This window comes from Tupaia chinensis, unplaced genomic scaffold (assembly GCF_000334495.1).
Source record: "Tupaia chinensis unplaced genomic scaffold, TupChi_1.0 Scaffold000360_1, whole genome shotgun sequence".
NCBI classification, from domain to species: Eukaryota; Metazoa; Chordata; class Mammalia; order Scandentia; family Tupaiidae; genus Tupaia; species Tupaia belangeri.
The window spans coordinates 2,644,520-2,659,505 of NW_006159856.1; the positions used below are offsets into that span (position 1 = coordinate 2,644,520).

The following is a 14,986-nucleotide window of genomic DNA, read 5'->3' on the forward strand; positions in this document are numbered from 1 at the left end:
AGCAAGCCACTAGGTCTGGGACTCGAACCATGGTCCACCATGTGGGAGTCCAGCACCTTAACCACCATGGCACCAGCTGGTCCCAACAATTTCTTAGAAAACCGAACACACAGTTACTATGCAACCCGGAAGTTGTAGTCTGGGGCATTAATTCTAGAGAAATGAAAGCTTACGTTCATACAGAAACCTGTACACAAGTATTTATAGCAACTTTATTCATAATATCCAAAAACTGAAGTCAGCCTGGATGGCCTTCAACAGGTAAATGGTGAAATTACTCAGCAATAAAAAAAAATGAACTATTGAAATATGTAATAGTTTAGATGATTTTTGAGGAAATTGTGCTAGTGAAAAAGCCACTCCCCAAATTCTTTTTTTAATTTTAACTTAATTTTTAAATTGCTGTAGAGCATGTGCTCTTGCCGGAGGGCCAGAGGGAGAAAGCCCCGTGGGGTGAGGTCAAGAGGGAGAAAGCCCAGTGGGGTGAGGTCGCACTGCAGTCCCTTCTCCTGTCTCCTTACTGTCAGGATTTTGGGCATGCATGCACATGTGCTTGATGTGTTTTTCAGGCTTCCAGGGCTGGGATTTGAATCACCTGATTGACCATGTAGAATCCAGTTTCCTTAACCTCTAGACCACAGGGCTGGCCCTATTCTTTTTGTATAAATTCTTCCCCCCTTTATGGGGTGGGTGGGGGGTGAAGAGACAAAGATAGGTATTTTTTAATAGGGTCTCACCATGTCATGATCCTCCTGCCCCTGCCTCTGAATTGTTAGGGCTAGGATTTGAGGTGTCTGCAACTGCTTCCAGTGTTTTCATGTTAACCTGGGAAAGGAACCAAGGCTTGCCAGTGTGTCTTCCAGCTGCCCGTGTGGTGCTGCTGCTACTGTGGCTAGGCCTAGATAACGTTTTTGAAATTATAGTTTTAGGAATGGAGAATAGATTAGAAGTTGTCAGGAGTTAGGGATGGGGTCATGGTGTGACTGTATGGAGAGGAGGGAGAAGACAGGTGAGTGTGGTAACCAAAGGGCAGCACTGGGGATGCTTGTGCTAGAAACACTGATTATTTTGATTGTGGTGGTGTGATAAAATTCTGTAAAACCAAATACACAGGCACACAGAAATGAGTAAAAGTATAACTAGAAATTCAAGATCAGTGAGTTGTCAATGTTCTGGTTGTAGTATTATACTATAGTTTTGTAAAGGTTACCATTAGGGGAAAACTGGGTAAAGTGTACACTGGATCTGTATTCTGTCTTAAAACTGCATGTGAATCTATAATAATCTTAATAGAACTTTTTCTTTTTTTTTCTTAAGGTTTTTGCCATTGGGTGTTTATACTTGCCGGAGAGAGAGACAGAGACAGAAGGAAAGTGAGAAATTCCCCCCACCCCATCCCAGAGGAGGAATAGCCATGCCACAGCCCCTTCTCTATTCTCCTTCCAGGATTTTTGGCATGCACGCAGACGTGCCTAGTGTGATTTTCAAGCTGCCAGGTCCAGGACTTGAATCATGGTTGGCCATGTGTGGAGTCCAACACCTTAACCACCATGACACCTGCTGGCTCCCTCAACAGAACTTTAATTAAAAAAAAAAAAAAAAAAAAAAAGAGGCAGCAGCAGCAGAAAAAGAAGGAGGAGGAAAAGAAAAAAAAGGAAAACCTGTCCTGGTCAACGGAGGGGAAGACAGTTGGGAGGCTATTGAAATGATCAGATCCAGAGGTGCTGGTGGCCTGTGGTGGGCTGGTAGCAGCAATAGTGTTAAGTGAGATTCTGAGTCTCTTTTGGAGGAAGAGCTAACACAATTTGCAGACAAAAATTTTTTTAATTGAGAGTATAATTTACATAGCATAAAATTCACCTTTTAAAAAATATTTAATTTATTATTGTTGTTAGCTTAAGTTTGCTATAGGACTCGTGCTCACCAGAGAGAGACAGAAAGAGAGGAAAAGTGAGGAAGCAAGCTGCAAGGTCCGGTGCTTGAATTGCAGTCGGTCATGTGGGAGTCCAGCAACTTAACCACCATGCCAGTCCCCAAATTCACTTTTCAAATCATACAATTTAAGGGTTTTTAGTGTATTCACAGGTTACCAATGTTCACTAGTTTGTAATTTCAGAACATTTCCTTACCTCAAAACGAAACCCCGTAATCATTAGTAGGCACTCACCATTCTTCTCTTCCCAGCACCTGCCAATCACTAACCTATTTCTACCTCTATGGATTTGTCTCTGAACATACACATGAACTGAGAGTCATATAACAAGGGCCCTTTAATGACTGGCTTTTTTCACTGATACGGATTTTGAATTGTACATTCTTCAAGCAGATAATTGCTACTATATTCAGTTAGAAGGGTTTAGTTCCATGGTCCTTTTTTTATGATACAGAGTATAAAGTGGAGAGACCTAAGTATTTTCTAATTAAACACATTTCTCTCTCTCTTTCTCTCATGTGTTTTCTTTTTTAAGAAATTATTTTATTTATTTATTTATTTTAATTTGACCAGAGAGGGGCAGAATGAGGGAGTGAAAGAGGGAAAGTGAGAAAGTAAGCCACTAGGTCCGGGACTCAAACCACAGTCAGCCACATGGGAGTCCAGCACCCTTAACAATCACGTCTTGGTTAAATAGACATGGTCTTGCTATGTGGCCATTCTCCTGCTTCAGCTTCCTGAGTAGCTTGGACATGCCTCTGTACTACACCTTTTTAGCTTGTGTCTTGGAATACTTTTATATCTTGTTTGGTAAGTTTTGCTGCTATGTAATGGTCTATGGTATGAATAAATAAAAGAACTGGGATTGGTTGTCATTGGTTAATTTTTCATTACTTTGAAGTCATGAGGTATTTTTCAATACTGTTGTGTAAAAGCTTTATTGATTTGCCTTTCTCATTAAGGTCTGCTGGAATTGATTTTTTTTTTTTTTGGAGAGGTTTTTGCTATAGGGCGCGTGCGCTCGCCAGACAGACAGAGAGAGACATAGAGACAGAAAGCGAGAAATCACCCCCCAGAGGGGATGGGGTCACGCCGCAATCCCTTCTCCTCCATTCTCCTCTCGGGATCTTGGGCACGCACGCATGCACACGCACCCGGCGTGAGTTTTAAGCCACCGGGTCCGGGACGTGAACCGCGGTCGACTACGTGGGAGTCCAGCGACATAGCCATTACGCTAACTGCTGGTTCCCTGGAATTGATTTTCTGTGTATGATGTGAGATTGGCTTCTAGTTTGATTTTTCTGTGTAGATACCTACTTCTCCCAGCCCAGTTTCCTCACTGTTCTGTAGTGTTCCCCCTTCTCTTTAAAACAGTCATGTATGTATTTATACAATGCATTTGTCCACTATTAATTATGAAACTCAGTTCCTGTTTTTAACTGCATTCACTTTAGTCTTTTTTCAGAGTAACTACTTTTTGATAAGGAGGATTTCTTTTTATTTTTTGGAGAGGTTTTTACCATAGGGCGCGTGGGCTCGCCACACAGAGACAGAGAGACAGAAAGAGAAAAATCACCCCCCGGGGGGATGGCCACGCCGCAGTCCCTTCTCCTTCATTCTCCTCTCGGGATCTTGGGCACACACGCACATGCGCCCGGTTAAGCCACTGGGTCCGGGATGCAAACCACGGTCGACTACGTGGGAGTCCAGCGACATAGCCATTACGCTAACTGCTGGTCTCCCAGGAGGATTTCTTTTACTAGTAATGCTTTCATTGTATACTGTAACACTTTAATATATATTTGATTTAAAGAAATTTTAACTTAGCATAACTGATTTTTTCAGTGTCTTCCATAGGTAGCTTCTTTTTTTTTGAGAGGTTTTTGCTATAGGGTGCGTGTGCTTGCCAGAAAGACAGAGAGAGACAGAGAGACAGAAAGTGAGAAATCACCCCCCAGGGGCGATGTCCATGCTGCAGTCCCTTCTCCTCCATTCTCCTCTCGGGATCTTGGGCACTCATGCACATGTGCCCAGCATGAGTTTAAACCACTGGATCTAAGACTTGAACCATGGTCGACCACATGAGAGTCCAGCGTCGTAGCCATTACACCAACTGCTGGTCCCAGGTGACTTCTTTTTTGAAGATATTTTTGCTTAAGGATTGTAGGCTTGCTGGAGAGACAGACAGAAGGTGAGAAATCACCCTCCCTCTCCCACCCAGGGATGGCCACACAGCAGTCCTTTCTCCTCTTGGGAATTTGAGCACACCTGCTCATGCGCCCAGTGTGAGTTTCTAGCCACCAGGTCTGAGGTTTAAAAGTTGGTCAACTATGTGGGAGTCTGGCGCCTCTACTATTACACCTGCTGGGTCCTTGTTTTTATGCTTTTGGTTTGCTATAGGGTGTCTGTGCTCCATAGTGAGAGACAGAGACAGATAGGAAGAGAGGAAAAGTCAGAAGTCACCCACCAGGGGGATTAGCCATGCCACAGTCTCTTCTCCATTTTCCTTTTGGCATTGTGGACACTAACGTGTGCCATGTGCGGTTTTTACAGCTACTGGGTCTGCAACTCGAACCTTGTAGGATCCAGCTGCCTTAACTTCCATATCACCTGCTAGCCCCATAGGTGTCTTCTTATCTTTACCTAATGAATTACAGTGTCACATCCAAATTATTTGCCATTCAGAAGACTATAGGGTGTGGTTGCTTGAAAGATCATGAATTTTGATGGTCAGAAAAAAATTTTTTTTAGTTGCTAGAAGGTGGATGCACTTACCAGAAAGAGAGAAAAAAGAGAGAGCACCCCCACCCCACCCCTGTCAGGATTCTGGACACATAGGCACACACGTGCCTGGCAAATTTTTCAAGCTTCCAGAGCTGGGATTTGAGCTGTGGTCAACCATGTGGGATCTAGCTGCCATAATCACTAGATCACAGGACCAGCCCAATAGTCAAAAAGTTAAATCATAATCTATACATAGATAAGAATAAAGGTGCTCAATGTTAAACTAAGCCCGATTTTCTAAACCATCACTACTTAAGGAAGTATAAAGCATTGTTCCAGATGAATTGGTGCTTCTTTCCTTTAAAGAAGTCTTTTTCCCTTGAAATTATCTTAATCACCTGGGATGCTCTCACTTACATGTAGTACTTGGTGAAAGGTATAAGCTGACCAGGAATGGGAAACCCTGGATTCCAGCCCTGCCATTTGCAGCCCTGCTCTTCCAGTCAATGCAGCCTCCAGACCTCAGTTTTGTTACTGAGATTAGGGTGTGTAGTTACTACTGCAAGGTGTATATGTGAAAATACTCAGAGTGCAGATATCAAAACAGCAAGGAGTGTTTCCAAATTCCGTGGGTAGTCCAGGCCACCCTCTAATCTGAAATCACAATTTGGATGCATAATCTTAAAATAACATAATTATAAGAATAAAAATTTAGTTGAGAGAGCCCAAATTCACATTCTTAGGATTAGTTTTTTAATAATTAAAAACACATGATTATAATATGCTATAAGGTCTTTGATTTTTATATACTCCTCCTTACAGTTGTGTGCTTATGTAGATTGCATCATTACACAATTAGAGGAGGTTGGCTGAGGTTTGTTTTTGAAGGTGAAGTTAAAATGACTGTGTTTACACAGAGCTATTGAAGTGCCAGGGCTGCTTTCACCCTGTTTATCCAGTTCTGCCCAGAGCAAGGCGGTTCCTTTTTCCATTTAATTTCCATACTTAACTTTTCATGTAGCACAAGTCAGTTTGACCTATCAGTTCATCAATCGAATTAAATTTCATGGTAAAATGAGTTTTAGTTTTCTTAAATGTACAGGTTTGCTTATTGGACAAAATGGGATAGGAAGGTGGTGTTTTAGATAAGGACCATAGAATGTATAAGAACTGAGTTTGGAGATGCAAGAACGAAACAACTTCAGATTGTTTCCAGTGGCCAGAGTTCCCTAAAGGATGGAGAATTTTGAAGGAGATTGGAAAGTAGTCCAAGACCAAACTGGCTAGGGAGCTTGTAGGGATGAGGAGGTGACCACTCTTGGTGATGGTGGTTGTGGATTTTTTTTTTTTTTTAAGAATAATTTTATTTATCTCTATTTGTTTTAATTTGACCAGAAAAGGACAAAGAGAGGAAGTGAGAAAGCAAGCTGCCATGTCCGGGACTTGAACCACAGTTAGCCATGTTGGAGTCTAGCACCCTTAACCACCACGCCACTTGCCAGCCCCATGGCTGTGGCTTATTATAGTTACTAATATTTCATTGCTGCCCTAGTATCTTAGTGGGTATTACTGGAAGGATTATCTTTCCCGTTTTGTAATATTTTTAGTTAATATTCTCTTAATTGGTGTGCCTGAGGGTGAAGTCTGATTCTTATCTCATAATTTAAAGGAGGTTTTCTTCTGTGTGGTAAAGAGGAGGTACTTCTGGGACCAGCAGTTACCGTAGTGGCTGTGTTGCTGGACTCCCACATAGTCGACCGCGGTTTGAGTCCCGGACCTGGCGGCTTAAACCCACACTGGGTGTGTGTGCGTGCGTGCCCAAGATCCCTGGAGGCGAATGGAGGGGCAGGGAGCGCAGCATGGCCATCCCTCTGGGAGATGATTTCTTGCTTTCTCTCTGTACACGCCCCCTATAGCAAAAACCTCTCCAAAAAAAAAAAAAAAGGGAGGTACTTCTTAATTTTTAAAAATTTTTTCTAGACAGAGAAGTACCCTCCATAGGGTATGGTCACACTTAATTTCTCTACTTCAGTGCTGCAGCTCTACAGATCCTGGACACTGCCGCAGTACCCTTTGTGCTTTTCAGGCCACCCTGTCTAGGATCACTGTGTGGAATCCAGCTTCCTTAGAGCAGTAGTTTACAGTTGGGCCATAGAGCTGACCCAAAAGGAGATACGTTTTTTTCCCTTAAGGTTTTGTGTGTGTTTGTGCGTGTGCGTGTGTGTGTTAGGATGCTTGTGCTTGCCAGAGACAGAGACAGAAAGTGATTGTGAGAAGGAAAGAGAAATCACTCCCCAGGAGGGGTGGCCATGCCCAACCCCTTTTCCTCCATTTTTCTCTTGGGATTTTTGAACATGTACACATGAACCTGCACCCAGTGTGATTTTTAAGTTGCCACGTCTGGTATTTGAACTGTGGTTGGCAGTTTGGGAGTCCAGTACCTTAACTACCAGGTAGCCAACTGCTGTCTGAGTCCCAGACGTGGTGACTTAAAATTTACTCAGGGCACATCTGTGTGTGTGCTCAAAACCTCAGGAGGAGAATGGAGGTGAAGGGATTATGGCATGACCAAACTCCCCGCTGAGTGATTTCTCACTTTCCCTGTCACTGTCTCTGTCTCCAGCAAGTGTACATGTCTTATGGCAAAAACATTAAAGAAAAAAAAAAAAAAAGAAGAGAGAGAGAAACAGAATAAAGTCAAAGTTTTTGGGGACAAGGAGGTGATTTTACTTTTATGCTTATCCAAAATAAGTACAGCATTTAATTGTTGTTTGAATTTTATAGTGCAGCCAGCAACTGTTGGAGATTATCTACCACTAGAATTTTATGATTATACAATTATCTACTGACTGTAGAAAGTATTAAGATTTAAATATATAATACCAGACATTTTTTTTTCCTTGAATGGGTCTGAGCTTTTAGAGAAATGATTCTGGTTGAGGTAAGGAGAGAAGCTTCATCTATGTGCTTTCTTAGCTAACCATGATGGAAAGTATGCTATCCTCTTTGTAATAGTAAAGTTCTAATAGTAAGAGTCATTGACGGTATTAAATAAAGGAACTGGATTGGTTGTCATAATTATGGTTGGAAGGATTCCACAGTCTAGAATTTGAGTTTAAGTACATTCGAGATTGATTGTTCTACTATTTCTTGTGTAAGCTTTACTATTTCTTTCTTTTTCTTTTTTTTTTTTGAGAGATTTTGCTATAAGGCGTGTGCATTTGCCAGAGAGACAGACAGAGACAGAGTGGCAGAAAGCGAGAAATCATCCTCCAGAGGGGATGGCTGTGACACAATTCCGTTTCCTCCATTCTCCTCTCGGGATTCTGAGTATGCTCTCATACATGCCCAGTGTGAATTTTAAGCCTCTGGGTCCGGGACTAGAACTGCAGTTGCTTACGTGGGAGTCCAGCAACATAACCATTACGCCATCTGCTGGTCCCAAGCTTTACTGTTTCTATTTTTTTTTTTTTTGAGAGGTTTTTGCTATAGGGTGTGTATGCTCGCCAGACAGAGAGACAGACAGAAAGCGAGACATCATCCCCAAGGGGGGATGGCCATGCCACAATCCCTTCTCATCCGTTCTCCTTTCGGGATCTTGGGCACGCACGCACATGCACCCGTCGTGAGTTTTAACCCACCGGGTCCGGGACACGAATCGCTGTCAACTGTGTGGGAGTCCAGCAACATAGCCATTACGCTAACTGCTGGTCCCTACTGTTTCTATTTTTATCTCTTGGTTTAAAAAACTCAAGTTTTAGGAAAAAATTTTTTGTCATTTATTTTCTGAATCCTGATAAGAATGACTTGGTCCTTGCTCTCAGTGAGAGCCTGCTGTCCCGTGGAGGTAGTGGAAGGAGCTGTTCCCAAAGAGTATGTAGTGGAGGTGCAGGCAGGTACTAGAGAAGAGCCCTTGATGAATAAACAGGGTTTTCCAAAGTGTTCAGAGAAGAAGCAGGATCAAAACGAGAGAAAAGGGACCAGCAGGTGACGTGGTTAAGGCGCTGGACTCCCACTGACCAACCATGGTTTGGGTCTCAGACCTGGTGGCTTGCTTTCACACACTTTCTCTGGCGAGCATGTGTCCTATAGCAAAAACAAAAACAAAAAAAGTAATAAATAATTTTAAAAAACAAAAGAATAATGCAGTTTTTCTTTGTTAGGTGAGATTAGTATTGTCTTTATTTTTAAAAAAAATTATTTAGTTAAGTAATTAATTTAAATTTGACCAGAGAGAGAGAGAGGACAAGTGAGAAAGCAAGATGGGAGGTCTAGGACTGGAACTGCTGTTGGCCATGTGAGAGTCCACCACCTTAACTACCACGCCACCTGCTGGCCCCAGTATTCTGTCTCTAACAATCATACTTTATTAAAACTTTGACTGAATAAGTCTTGCAAAGTAAGAACAAGGTGGCATACTTGAAAGGCGGTGCCATATTGTTTATTGTTTACAGTTTTCTTTTAGTTTAGCTTATACATGAGGAGGGGACAAAATTTTTTAAATCTCATATTTGTATCGGCCTATAGGTGGCATGTTGGTTGGGGGCACTGGACTCCCACATGGCGCACTGCGATTCAGGTCCCAGACCTGGCAACTTGTTTTCTCACTTTCTCTCTCTGTCTCTGTTTCTGTTTCTTTCTCTCGCTCTGTCCCTCTCTGGTCAAATTGAAATAAGGAAATAAATGGATAAAGTTAAATAAAATAAAATAATTCTTTAAAAAAATCTCGTATTTCTACATTGCAATTTTTTACCACAGAATTAGTTACCATATTGACATGCTACTTTCATCAGAGCGAGAAGCTTTCTTGTTAAGTCCCGAGAAGGAGCATCTTCCCTCCTGCCCCCTTCACTTTTTAAATTTGCCAGAAGGTGCTTGTATTTGCCAGAGAGAGAGAATGAAAATGTGTATCCCCAGGCTCAAACACTCTAATAGAGCATGGTCACACTACAATCCCTTCTCCATTCTCCATCCTGTTGGGATTTGGGGCACACATGCGCATATGCCTGGCATGTTTCTCAAGTCACTAGGTCGGAGACTTGAAAACACACAATGTGCCATGTGGGATCTGGTGCTTTAACCAATAGGCCATGGGCTGGCCCCCACGGAGCATCTTATGCTTCATAAACTTAGAAAAAATTTATTAATATTATTATTTTTCAATGATCTTGCACATGAGAGAGAGGGAGTGAGGGAGAGAGAGAGTTGAGCACCCTCCACAGGGTTTGGTCATATGTGATCTCCCTCTTTCTGTCTTTCAGCATATGGGATCTTGCTTACTCATATGTGCCTGATGTATTTAGGCTGACTAGGTTGGGTATTCAGACTTTAAATGTCATGTGTTCTCTTGAGTAGCTCATTTTCACTGTGTCACTGAGCTAGCTATTTTAACAGCCTGCAAGAACCTTGGCAATCTTTCAGTTAGGAGAGTCCCACCTCTATTCATTTAGCATGGTAGTCTTTTTTTTCTTTCTTTTTTTTTTTTTTTTTTCCGTCCTCCACTTTGCTATAGGCCCTGGTGTACACTTGCTAGAGAGAGAAAGTGAGAAACTCCCCCCAGGTGGATTGGCCACTCTGTAGTCCCCTCTCCTTCACACTCCTCTTGAGATTTTGGGCATGTATGCACACATGCCCAGAGAGCCTTGGTGTTTTTTCCAAGTTGCTAGGTGGAGACTTGAGCTATGCAGTCGACCATGTGAGATCCAGCTGTCTTAACTGCCAGCCATCTGGCTGGTCTGGCAGTCCTTCTTACTGAATACTTCTGAGGCCTGCTGGGCAGCCATGATCAATTGATCAAAGTGGATGTATCAGAAGACACCTGTGTACCACTCCTGTTGCCTTACCCATGTCCCTTCAGTTGCAGCTGGGAAGTACTACTCAATGAAAGGGACTTGCCAGGAACCTACTACTCACTACCTTTCAGGCTTGAAGGTGGAAATTCCATTGTCGTGAAGGTTCTGCTTAGATTTGATCTTGGTGAAAGTCTCAGATCATGAATATTTCTATTTTGACCATCATTAAGTTACAACATCTACTCAGTTGTGTTCGTCAACATTTTAAAATTTGCACCCCACTAAAGTATTCTTTTAGAGACGAGTGTAACAGATTACCACATTAAGGAGCCATTACTTATGTACCTAGGAGACTGTTCTTTTTTTTTTTTTGAGAGATTTTTGCTGTAGGGCACGTGCTCACCAGAGAGATTGAGAGACAGAAAGTGAGAAATCACCCCCCAGGTGGGGGATGGCCATGCCACATTCTCCTCTCCTCCGTTCTCCTCTCTGGATCTTGGGAATGCATGCACACATACCTGGCATGAGTTTAAGCCACCGGGTCCAGGACTCAAATCGTGGTCCACTACATGGGGATTGACATAGCCATTACGCCAACTGCTGGTCCCAGAGACTGTTCATTTGAATTCACTTATCATTTAAAGCCTTGAGCAGATTTTCACTTTAGAAACCAAAGGGTGGGGAGAGCTGGACGACATTCCCTGCTAACCTCGTTGGATGTGTGGGGACTATGTGGAGAATGAATATCCCAACTAGGGATATTGGAGAATGGATTCTTCTTGCTTATAGACAGTGCAGTGTGTAATAAGCGAGATTGTATGCTGATTACAGACAAATCTTTGAAAGAAGAAGATGGAGAAGAAATAGTAATTTAGGATCATCTGTCAGAATTGTCATCATGTGATAGCCAGGCATGAGTATACATACATTCAATATCATGGATGAATTTCAGGAATATACCATGCTGCATCCGTTTTGGGGCAAAGCTGAAGATAAAGATCAGTATTCTCCCTAATGACCCTTGAAAGATGACACTGTTATTCTAAGGATCTTTCTGCAGTTCAGTTGTAACACTATGTGGCATTGGTTTACAATACAGCAAGCTGGATGGTTTGACCTACTTAATTTATAATGAAAATTCTTTACATTTGTTTTTTTTTTTTTTTTTTTTTTGAGAGGTTTTCGCTATAGGGCGCGTGTGCTCGCCAGACAGACAGAGAGAGACATAGAGACAGAAAACGAGAAATCACCCCCCAGAGGGGATGGTCACGCTGTAATCCCTTCTCCTCCATTCTCCTCTCGGGATCTTGGGCACGCACGCACATGCACCTGGCGTGAGTTTTAAGCCACCGGGTCCGGGACGCGAACCGCGGTCGACTATGTGGGAGTCCAGTGACATAGCCATTACACTAACTGCTGGTTTCCTGCATTTGTTTTTTTCTGTTTAGACTTAACCTAAAGAAAAACTAATTTAAGGGATTGTTTTTCTTTAGAGCTGAACTCTTCTGCTGCTCTCAGTTCACCTCATTAGAGCCAGAATGATACATCTCTGTTAGCAGTTATGTGGCCAGAAAATAACTAGAATGGGAGCTTCGATCTTGGTTTCTAATGAAAGGAACCAGGACTCCTTGGAAAATATTACTGATTTTAGGACTGGAGCAAGAAGTATACAACAAGATGAGCCTGGAGCATCTTGTACCCCCTTCCCCCCCCACCCCCCCCCACACAGCTCCCCCCCCCCCCCCCCCCCACCCAGAGAAATACTTATTAAAAAAAAAAAATCCCAGCGATTGAGGGTATGTCAGAGAAACAGGAACCAACTGAAGGAGCTCCTAGTGACCAAAGCTGGAATTATTTGAGTAACAAAATAAAATAGTATATTACATCCCTCTCCCCCAACAAAAAGAAACCAGAAGGTAATGGGCAGGTGAGTTAGTCTTTTCCTAAAATAGTGTTTTTTAGTTTTCCTCATGGCTGTCTCAAACAAGGTAAAATCTAAACTGCTGTAACAGATTTTAATATAGTATTGGGTTGTTGGGAAAGTCATGATGCATTTTTGCATAGAAAAATATGTCATGATTTTCCTGATGACTTAATAGTCTAAAGAAGAATGGACTTTCTCATAGCACTGTCTTTTTTTTAAAAATTGAGGTATATTTTACATATAGTCTTGGTTCCAGGACCCCCTGGGATACCTAAAGCTGGGATGCACAAGTGTCTTCTATAAAATGATTTAGTACTTGTGTATTACTATAAAATGTTTTGGGACCAGCAGATGGCATAATAGTTAAATCACTGGACTCCCACATAGTCGATTGTGGTTTGAGTCCCAAACCCCGTGGCTGGGCACGTATGCATGCGTGCCTAAAATCCTGAGAGGAGGTTGGAGGAGAAGAAATTGTGTGTGCCATCCCCCCAGGGGGGGTGATTTCTTGCTTTTAGTCTCTTTGTCTGTCTCTGTCTCTCTAGCAAGTGCATATGCCCTATAGCAAAAAATTTCTCTTAAACAAAATAAGAAGTCTTACTACTTGCATTATAACCTATGTACAATATACCTTATATCAGTAATCACTAGATTACTGATAATATCTAATGCAATGTAAATTTTATGATCAGTTGGGTATCCAAGATTCTTCCATCTTGTTGCCCTTCAGTCTTGTCTTTATCTGTATAATCAAAAACTGGGTGTTAGGCGTATTTGTTCCACTAGAGGGAAATAAAAGGGCAGATACTCAGGGCAAGCAAGTGAGGCAGAAGTTTCATGTGTCACTCCTTTTCCTGTTTCCTCTGTGAGAACTAAGTGATATGCCTCTGGCTAGCTGCAAATTTATAGTTGCAAATTAAAGTTTGACATGCCTTTGGATATAAAATACATTCTAGTCTCAGGATATTAGCACATGAGAAAAAATGTGAAATTGAATGTGAATTAGTGAAATACAGGGTAAAGCCAGAAGGTAAAGCCAGAAGACCTGAGTTTAAGCCCCGGCTGTTACTTTCTATTTGTGTGATCTTAGGCAAGGAGGCTACGCCTTATAATTTCTAACTGGGAGGCCATGCATCCAGGAAGGGAAGAATGGAATTTTGATGAATGATTAATAGTTTGCAATGTAATTCATGAATAAAAAAGTTCCTCTTAGGAAAGAAATGAACAGGAAACACACATTCACTGTACATACTAAGGCAGACTCTTCACTGGTCAGTGACTGGGAAGTCCACTCCCTGCTTGCCATGGAATAGGTTTCTTTTCTCTGATTAAAATTCCCCTCTCTGTTCTTGGCCCCTGATTTTGCCCTTTGGAGGTTTTTCCTTGCTTAGCCACATTGGAAGTGGCTTTTTATAGGGTATGCTCTCAATGAATTTGCAGTTTTGATAGCCTCATGTCTTCAAATGTACTTTTAGGAGCCTGAGGATTGCATGAAGGGATTAAATAGTCACAGATATTCCTGGGTTCGATTTTTAATTTTTTTTTTGATAATAGAATTCCCTCAAAACCTTAATAGTCTTCTGGTTTATTGTTCCTAGTTAGTACCATGTTTTGGATCATCCTTCTACCTTTTTCTTTTCTTTTCTTTTCTTTTTTTAAAGAGTTTTTTTGCTATTGTGCTCACCAGAAAGACAGAGAGAGACAGCGAGACAGAAAGTGAGAAATCACCCCCCAGGGGGGATGGCCACGCCACAATCCCTTTTCCTCCATTCTCCTCTCGGGATCTTGGGCATGCACGCACACACGCCCAGTATTAGTTTAAGCCACCGGGTCTGGGTCTCAGACTGTGGTCGACTACATGGGAGTCCAGCGACATAGCCATAATTATGCCAACTGCTGGTCCCATCCTTCTACCTTATTTTAAAATTATTGTATTTTCTTCTCTATTCATGATGATAAAGTGCATGAGTGTGAACAGGAGAGGGAGAAGGAGAAGAACCATGAGCACCCTCCATAGGGTCTGGTCATGCTGCAATCTCCTTCTTCTGGTCCTCCAGCCCCTTAGATCCTGGGCATTCGCAGATGTGTCCAGCATGATTCAGGCTGACCATGCTAAGGGATTTGAACCTCAGTCACCATGTGGGAATCTGTCTTCTCTGAAGCGACACATCACTGCTGTACCATGGAGCCTGTGCCTTTCTTTCTTTCTTTCTTTTTTTTTTTAAAGGAATTATTTATTTAATTTTATTTATAATTTCTTTTTTATTTGAAGAGAGAGAGAGAGAGAGAGAGAGAGAGAGAGAGAGAAAGTGAGGAAGCAAGCCACCAGGTTAGGGACTTGAACCATGGTCGGCCATGTGGGAGTCTGGTACCTTAGCCACTATGCCACCTGCCAGTCCCGAGCCTGTGCCTTTCTGTTATTTTCATAGTGCCAGCCTTGAAAACATTTGAGGCCATGGGTTTGTGTGGGAAGGAAGAACCTTTTGTCTGGTATTCTTGACCATCTTGTTAATCCCTTTTATGTGATTGAGCACCCTCACTCCCCAACATACATACATACATACATACATTTATCTATCTATCTATTTAATCAATCATTTGTTGTGATTTTCA

At 42.1% G+C, this 14,986-nt stretch overlaps 1 protein-coding gene and 1 pseudogene across 1 annotated transcript in view; both read left to right on the forward strand.

Annotated features, from left to right (window-relative positions):
* HTT (huntingtin) overlaps positions 1-14,986 on the forward strand; it is a gene marked incomplete at its 5' end in the record, with an annotated part of 208,048 nt that overhangs the window by 6,411 nt on the left and 186,651 nt on the right.
* On the forward strand, positions 11,167-11,495 carry LOC114008608 (protein Churchill pseudogene; annotated as a pseudogene).